Raw genomic sequence first — 9,377 nt, forward strand, 5'->3', positions numbered from 1 at the left:
TAGAGAGACGGAAGGGAAAGCATCTTCATACGCTTATCTGAAGCTCTCATCAATGAATTACATAAGTATCTCTATCTTTATCTTTATGTTTTATTCATCATCTATACCTATTTGAGTCTGCCTGACTAAGATTTACAAGGTGACCATAGCTTGCTTCATACCAACAATCTCCGTGGGAAGAGAGAGATGGGATTTGATAGGTGAAGGGTGAAGAAGAAGAGAGAGGGTGGTGGGGTAGGTGGGGATCCTGTGGGGTCCACAGATCCTGAGGTGTCAAGGAAAAGTCATCCCTGCACCAAATGGCATGCAAAATCACGTTTTGAGCCAATTCTGGCGTTAAACGCCGGGCTGGTGCCCATTTCTGGCGTTTAACGCCAGGTTCTTGCCCTTTCCTGGCGTTTAACGCCAGTCTGGTGCCCCTTTCTGGCGTTAAATGCCCAGAATGGTGCCAGACTGGGCGTTAAACGCCCAACTGCTAGCCTCACCGGCGTTTAAACGCCAGTGGGTTCTTCCTCCAGGGTGTGCTGTTTTTCTTCCTGTTTTTCATTCTGTTTTTGCTTTTTCAATTGATTTTGTGACTTCTCATGATCATCAACCTACAAAATAAAATAAAATAACAAAAGAAAATAGATAATATATAACATTGGGTTGCCTCCTAACAAGCGCTTCTTTAATGTCAGTAGCTTGACAGATGGCTCTCATGGAGCCTCACAGATACTCAGAGCAATGTTGGAACCTCCCAACACCAAACTTAGAGTTTGAGTGTGGGAGTTCAACACCAAACTTAGAGTTTGGTTGTGGCCTCCCAACACCAAACTTAGAGTTTGACTGTGGGGGCTCTGTTTGACTCTGATTTGAGAGAAGCTCTTCATGCTTCATCTCCATGGTGACAGAGGGATATCCTTGAGCCTTAAACACAAAGGATTCTTCATTCACTTGAATGGTCAGTTCACCTCTATCAACATCAATCACAGCCTTTGTTGTGGCTAGGAAGGGTCTGCCAAGGATGATGGATTCATCCATGCATTTCCCAGTCTCTAGGACTATGAAATCAGTAGGGATGTAATGGTCTTCAATCTTTACCAAGACATCCTCTACAAGTCCATGAGCTTGTTTTCTTGAGTTGTCTGCCATCTCTAATGAGATTCTTGCAGCTTGTACCTCAATGATCCCTAGCTTCTCCATTACAGAGAGAGGCATGAGGTTTACACTTGACCCTAAGTCACACAGAGCCTTCTTGAAGGTCATGGTGCCTATGGTACAAGGTATGGAAAACTTCCCAGGATCTTGTCTCTTTTGAGGTAATTTCTGCCTAGACAAGTCATCCAGTTCTTTGGTGAGCAAAGGAGGTTCATTCTCCCAAGTCTCATTTCCAAATAACTTGTCATTTAGCTTCATGATTGCTCCAAGGTATTTAGCAACTTGCTCTTCAGTGACATACTCATCCTCTTCAGAGGAAGAATACTCATCAGAGCTCATGAAAGGCAGAAGTAAGTCCAATGGAATCTCTATGGTCTCATTTTGAGCCTCAGATTCCCATGGTTCCTCATTGGGGAACTCAGAGGAGGTCAGTGCACGCCCATTGAGGCCTTCCTCAGTGGCGTTCACTTCCTCTCTTTCCTCTCCAAATTCGGCCATGTTTATGGCCTTGCACTCTCCTTTTGGATTTTCTTCTGTATTGCTTGGAAGAGTACTTGGAGGGAGTTCAGTAATTTTCTTGCTCAGCTGTCCCACTTGTGCCTCCAAATTCCTAATGGAGGACCTTGTTTCAGTCATGAAACTTTGAGTGGTTTTGATTAGATCAGAGACCATGGTTGCTAAGTCAGAGGGGTTCTGTTTAGCATTCTCTGTCTGTTGCTGAGAAGATGATGGAAAAGGCTTGCCATTGCTAAACCTGTTTCTTCCACCATTATTGTTGTTGAAACCTTGTTGAGGTCTCTCTTGATTCTTCCATGAGAAATTTGGATGATTTCTCCATGAAGAATTATAGGTGTTTCCATAGGGTTCTCCTAGGTAATTCACCTCTTCCATTGAAGGGTTCTCAGGATCATAAGCTTCTTTTTCAGATGAAGCATCCTTAGTACTGCTTGGTGCATTTTGCATTCCAGACAGACTTTGAGAAATTAAATTGACTTGTTGAGTCAATATCTTATTCTGAGCCAGAATGGCATTCAGAGTATCAATCTCAAGAACTCCTTTCTTCTGATTTGCCCCATTGTTCACAGGATTCCTTTCAGAAGTGTACATGAATTGGTTATTTGCAACCATTTCAATTAGCTCTTGAGCCTCTGTAGGCGTCTTCTTCAGATGAAGAGATCCTCCAGCAGAGCTATCCAAAGACATCTTGGATAGTTCAGATAGACCATCATAGAAAATACCTATGATGCTCCATTCAGAAAGCATGTCAGAAGGACATTTTCTGATTAATTGTTTGTATCTTTCCCAAGCTTCATAGAGGGATTCTCCATCCTTCTGTCTTAAGGTTTGGACTTCCACTCTAAGCTTACTCAATTTTTGAGGTGGAAAGAACTTTGCCAAGAAGGCATTGACTAGCTTTTCCCAAGAGTCCAGGCTTTCTTTAGGTTGAGAGTCCAACCATATTCTAGCTCTGTCTCTTACAGCAAAAGGGAATAGCATCAGTCTGTAGACCTCGGGGTCAACCCCATTAGTCTTGACTGTGTCACAGATTTGCAAGAATTCAGCTAAAAACTGATGAGGATCTTCCAATGGAAGTCCATGGAACTTGCAATTCTGTTGCATTAGAGAAACTAATTGAGGCGTAAGCTCAAAGTTGTTTGCTCCAATGGCAGGGATAGAGATGCTTCTCCCATAGAAGTCGGGAGTAGGTGCAGTAAAGTCACCCAGCACCTTCCTTGCATTGTTGGCATTGTTGTTATTTTCGGCTGCCATGTGTTCTTCTTCCTTGAAGAATTCGGTTAGGTCCTCTATAGAGATTTGTGCCTTAGCTTCTCTTAGCTTTCGCTTCAAGGTCCTTTCCGGTTCAGGATCAGCTTCAACAAGAATGCCTTTGTCTTTGTTCCTGCTCATATGAAAGAAAAGAGAACAAGAAAATGTGGAATCCTCTATGTCACAGTATAGAGATTCCTTGAGGTGTCAGAGGAAAAAAAATAGAAGAAAGAGGTAGAAGAATTCGAACATAGTTAGACAGAGTTCGAATTGTGCATTGATGAGGAGTGATACTCCATAAATAGAAGGATGTGAGAGGAAGGGAAGTAATTTTCGAAAATTAAAAAGATTTTGAAAAACTTTAATTGATTTTCGAAAACCAAGATTGAGAAAGAAGTAAAGTGATTTTTGAAAAAGATTTTGAAATTAGAAATCAAAAAGATATGATTAAAACTGTTGTGATTAAAAAGATATGATTGAAAAGTTATGGTTTAAAAAAGATATGATTGAAAAGATATGATTTGAAAACAATTTTAAAAAGATTTGATTTTAAAAATTAATGACTTGCCTAACAAGAAAAGATATTGTTCATACCCTGACCGGGGTCCTCCAACTCGGCAAATTCGCAAGAGGTCCGACCTTATCCTAAAGCTCACACCTAAAGGTCGGACCTCGGACAAAGAGCAAGGAAGGCCCATCAAAAGGAACGCAGCCCAAACCTAAAGGCCGAAAAGGCCTGGAAAAGGCGGTTCCACAAAGATAAAGATAAAACTCCCAAAGATAAGATAAGATAAGAATATCTTATCTAGGGAAGATCACTGCCAACTACTATAAATACACTGGAGCACCTAGGTATGGCATTCATTCCAAATCTACACATATCTGCTTGGACCCATGCTAACTTAAGCATCGGAGTGTCATTGCAGGTACAACCACCAACCATTCTGCATACCAAGCTCGGGTCACCGAACCCCCACCACGGGCCTCTCCAGACGACCGAGCTGCACGTTTCAGGCAAACCCTCGGAACAGATATGATTCAAACATTAAACCTTTCTCAACAGAAAAGGCAACATACTTGAATTGTTCAATCAAATCATTAATTGTTAGCAAGTTGGTGGACGAAATTGTGATCACTTGTTATTTGATCTGACTTTTTGGTCTTGTATGATTTTACTCTTAGGGCACTGTTTATTTTCTTCACAACTCCGTTCAACTAACCAGCAAGTGTACTGGGTCGTCCAAGTAATAACCTTACGTGAGTAAGGGTCGAATCCACAGAGATTGTTGGTATGAAGCAAGCTATGGTCACCTTGCAAATCTCAGTTAGGCGGATTGAACATTTGTAATAGTGATAATTGGATTGTTCTAATAAAAAGGAATAATAAAAGGGATAGAGATACTTATGCAAATTCATTGGTAGGAATTTCAGATAAGCGGAATGGAGATGCTGTAGAGCTCTCGGACGCCTGCTATCCCATTGCTTCTACTCAATCCTTCTTACTCCTCTCCATGGCAAGCTTTGTATAGGGGTTCACTATCAGCTGTGGCTACTTTCATTCCTCTCGGGGAAATAACCTGTACGGCTGTCACTCGCACAGCTAACCAGTCTGGAGGCATCACCCATGGTTGATAGCTACATCCCATCCTCGCAGTGAAAGCTAATGCACGCACTCTGTCACAGTACGGCCAATCACCGGTTGGTTCCCGCTCCTACTGGAATAGAATCCCTCTTTTGCGTTTGTCACTAACGCCCAGCAGGTTAAAGTTTGAAGCACGTCACAGTCATTCATGAACGGAATCCTACTCGGAATACCACAGACAAGGTGAGACTTTCCGGATTCCCAGGACCCTACTCGGAACACCACAGACAAGGTTGGACTTTCCGGATCCAGATGAATGCCGCCATCTATCTAGCTTATACCACGAAGATTCTGTTGGGGAATCTCAGAGATACACATTCAAGCTTTGTTGCATGTAGAACGGAAGTGGTTGTCAATCACGCGCGTTCATCAGTGAGAATAATAATGAGGTTTATCTAACTCATCATCATTCATCATGTTCTTGAGTACGAATGAATATCTTGGAATAAGAATAAGATAGAGAATTGAATAAAAGAAAATAGAACTTCATTAATCTTTGAGGTACAGCAGAGCTCCACACCCTTAATCTATGGTGTGCAGAAACTCCACCGTTGAAAATACATAAGTAAAAGAAGGTTCAGGCATGGCCGAATGGCCAGCCCTCTCCATGATCAAGTGACCGAATGATAAAAGACTTAGAGTGGTCAAAAGATGACTAATACATTAGTAAATCAGCCTATTTATAATAAACTAGCTCCTAGGGTTTACATGAGTAAGTAATTGATGCATAAATCCACTTTCGGGGCCCACTTGGTGTGTGCTTGGGCTGAGCTTGATTAATCCACGAGCTGAGGCTTCTCTTGGAGTTGAATTTCGAGTTATGATGTGCTTTGGGCGTTCAACTCCGGATAATGACGTTTTTCTGGCGTTTAACTCCAGAAAGGAGCGTGTACTTGGCGTTTAACGCCAAGTTACGTCGTCATTTTTCGAATAAAGCATGGACTATTATATATTGCTGGAAAGCCCTGGATGTCTACTTTCCAACGCCGTTGAGAGCGCGCCATTTGGAGTTCTGTAGCTCCAGAAAATCCATTTCGAGTGCAGGGAGGTCAGAATCCAACAGCATCAGCAGTCCTTTTGTCAGCCTTTTTCAGAGTTTTGCTCAAATCCCTCAATTTCAGTCAGAATTTACCTGAAATCACAGAAAAACACACAAACTCATAGTAAAGTCCAGAAATGTGAATTTAACATAAAAACTAATGAAAACATCCCTAAAAGTAGCTTAAACTTACTAAAAACTATATAAAAACAATGCCAAAAAGCGTATAAATTATCCGCTCATCACAAGTATCTTTGAAAAAGGAAAGAAATTGATTTTGAAAACATTTGATTGAAAAGATATGATTTGGAAAAGATTTGATTTTGAAAAACTTTGAAAACTTGAAAAAAATTGATTTGAAAACAAAATTCTTCCCCTTGTGCCATCCTGGCGTTTAACGCCCCGAATGGTGCACATTCTGGCGTTTAACGCCCAATGCACTACCTTTTTGGGCGTTAAACGCCCAACCAGGCACCCTGGCTGGCGTTTAAACGCCAGTCTGTCCTTCTTCACTGGGCGTTTTGAACGCCCAGCTTTTTCTGTGTAATTCCTCTGCAGTATGTTCTGAATCTTCAATTCTCTGTATTATTGACTTGAAAAGACACAAATTGAAAATATTTTTGGATTTTTAATAATAAGGAGTAATCAAAATGCAACCAAAATCAAATAACAATGCATGCAAGACACCAAACTTAGCAGTTTGTATACTACTAACAACATGAGAATGCACATGAGAAACAACAAAACACTCAAGTCAAGAGAATTCAAAGATCAAAACAAGGAAATCATCAAGAACAACTTGAAGATTAATGAAGACACATGCATGAATTCGAAAAATGCAAGAAGAACAGAAACATGCAATTGACACCAAACTTAAGATGAGACTCTATACTCAAACAAGAAATATTTTTGGTTTTTATGATTTTGTAATTTTTTTTTGGTTTTTTCGAAAATTAGGTGAAAAGGAAAATAAAGGTATCAAAATTCTTAATGAGAATTCCAGGAATCATGCAATGTTAGTCTAAAGCTTCAGTCTAAAGGAATTAGACATGGCTAGCCAAGCTTCAGCAGGACATTGCATTCAAGAGCTAAATTGATGAAGATCAATCAGCTTTGGTGATGATAAGAACATCACCTTGAAACACTAGAATTCATTCTCAAGAACTCTGAAAAAAAAATACCTAATCTAAGCAACAAGATGAACCGTCAGTTGTCCATACACAGAACAATCCCCGGCAACGGCGCCAAAAACTTGGTGCACGAAATTGTGATCACTACAACTTCGCATGCAGGGAGGTCAGAATCCAACAGCATCTGCAGTCCTTTTCAGTCTCTGAATCAGATTTTTGCTCAGGTCCCTCAATTTCAGCCAGAAAATACCTGAAATCATAGAAGAACACACAAACTCATAGTAAAGTCCAGAAATATGAATTTTGCTTAAAAACTAATAAAAATATACTAAAAAGTAGCTAGATTCTACTAAAACTATCTAAAAACAATACCAAAAAGCGTATAAATTATCCGCTCATCAGTAAGCCCGTAGTAGAAGATGTCTAACTGCACCCATTCTGAAAATATTTCAGAGGCGTATTTCCTTAGCATCTCTCTGTACCTCTGATGAGCGGATAATTTGTACCCTTTTTGGCATTATTTTTAGTATGTTTTTAGTAGTTTTAGTTGAGTTCTTAGTATATTTTTATTAGTTTTTAGTTAAAATTCACTTTTCTGAACTTTACTATGAGTTTGTGTGTTTTTCTGTGATTTCAGGTATTTTCTGGCTGAAATTGAGGGACCTGAGCAAAAATCTGATTCAGAGGCTGAAAAAGGACTGTTGATGTTGTTGGATTCTGACCTTCCTACACTCGAAATGTATTTTTTGGAGTTACAGAAACCCAAATGGTGCGCTCTCAACTGCGTTGGAAAGTAGACATCCAGGGCTTTCCAGCAATATATAATAGTCCATACTTTTTTCGAGTTTTGACGACGCAAACTGGCATTCAAACGCCAACATCCTGCCCTATTCTGGCGTTAAACACCAAAAATAGGTTACAAGCTAGAGTTAAACGCCAAAAATAGGCTGCAAACTGGCGTTTAACTCCAAGAAAAGTCTCTACACATGAAAGCTTCAATGCTTAGCCCAAGCACACACCAAGTGGGCCCGAAAGTGGATTTATGCATCATTTACTTATTTCTGTAACCCTAGTAAGTAGTTTAGTATAAATAGGACTTTTTACTATTGTATTAGTCGTCTTGGTCATTCTGGTTCCCCCCTGGGGCCGAAGCCATTGAACACCATTATCACTTTTGTATTTTCAATGGTGGAATTTCTACACACCATAGATTAAGGTGTGGAGCTTTGCTATTCCTCAAGTATTAATACAAAGTACTATTGTTCTTCTATTCAATTCAATCTTATTCTTATTCTAAGATGTTCACTCGCACTTCAACCTGATAAATGTGATGATCCGTGACACTCGTCACCATTCTCACTTATGCTCACGTGCCTGACAAACACTTCCGTTCTACCTGCGAAAGCTTGAGTGTATATCTCTTGGATTCCTGGTCCATGACGCATGGTTGCCTCTCCTAACAACAGAGCCTTCCATTCCGTGAGATCAGAGTTTTCGTGGTATAAGCTAGAATCAATTGGCAGCATTCTTGAGATCCGGAAAGTCTAAACCTTGTCTGTGGTATTCCGAGTAGGATCTAGGATGGGATGATAGTGACGAGCTTCAAACTCATGACGGTTGGGCGTAGTGACAGACGCAAAAGGATCATTGGATTTTATTCCAACACAAGTGAGAACCGACAGATGATTAGCCCTACGTAACCCGTAGCTAGACCATTTTCACTGAGAGGATGGACAGTAGCCATTGACAACGGTGATCCCCCTACATACAGCTTTCCATGGAATGGAGTATGAATGATTGAATGAAGACAGTAGAAAAGCGGATATCCAGAAGGAATAACGCATCTCCATACGCTTATTTGAAATTCCCACCAATGAATTACATAAGTATCTATATCTTTATTTCCTGTTTATTTATCTTTTAATTATCAAAACTCCATAACCATTTGAATCCGCCTGACTGAGATTTACAAGATGACCATAGCTTGCTTCAAGCTGACAATCTCCGTGGGATCGACCCTTACTCACGTAAGGTTTATTACTTGGACGACCCAGTGCACTTGCTGGTTAGTTGTGCGATGTTGTGAAAAAGAGTTGAGATTACAATTGTGCGTACCAAGTTGTTGGCGCCATTGAGATCACAATTTCGTGCACCACTTACAGATAAGCCCCAAATATCTTTAGACCACTCAGCTGGTGGATCTATACACATGAGAAAAACAATTGAAGAGGCTTAAGAGCTCATTGATACAGTTGCTAGAAATCAACATCTGTACTTAAGTAGTGAGTCCTTCATGAAAGAAGAGGCTAAGGCAGTATCCACTGAACTTAGTCCTCCAAAATAAGTTGCTGAACTCAATCAGCAATTATGTTATCTAACAGAACAGCTAGCAGAATTTAAGGAAATGCTATAAGAAACTAAGGATGCTAACCAAAATATGGAAAAACAATTGAATCAAACAAAATAGCAGTTATCCAGATAAATAACAGAAGAATGCAAAGCTGTTCAATTAAGGAGTGGGAAGACATTAAATGTCTCAACTCAAGGGAACAGAAAGTCAAAGAAGGAACAACTGATAGAGGATGAGTAAACGACTGCCCAAAATCCCTCTGAGGACAGTAAGAGCCCAGAGAGGAATAATTCTGGCGTTCAAACGCCA

At 40.3% G+C, this 9,377-nt stretch overlaps 1 non-coding gene across 1 annotated transcript; it reads left to right on the top strand.

Moving 5' to 3' along the window:
- The first annotated feature begins 2,397 nt into the window (after positions 1–2,397).
- Positions 2,398–2,505, top strand: LOC130965017 (small nucleolar RNA R71). The gene has a single exon (XR_009081076.1). It is a non-coding gene; the product is annotated as a small nucleolar RNA R71 (small nucleolar RNA).
- The last annotated feature ends 6,872 nt before the right edge of the window (positions 2,506–9,377 follow it).

Source organism: Arachis stenosperma, chromosome 2 (genome assembly GCF_014773155.1).
Source record: "Arachis stenosperma cultivar V10309 chromosome 2, arast.V10309.gnm1.PFL2, whole genome shotgun sequence".
Lineage (NCBI taxonomy): Eukaryota > Viridiplantae > Streptophyta > Magnoliopsida > Fabales > Fabaceae > Arachis > Arachis stenosperma.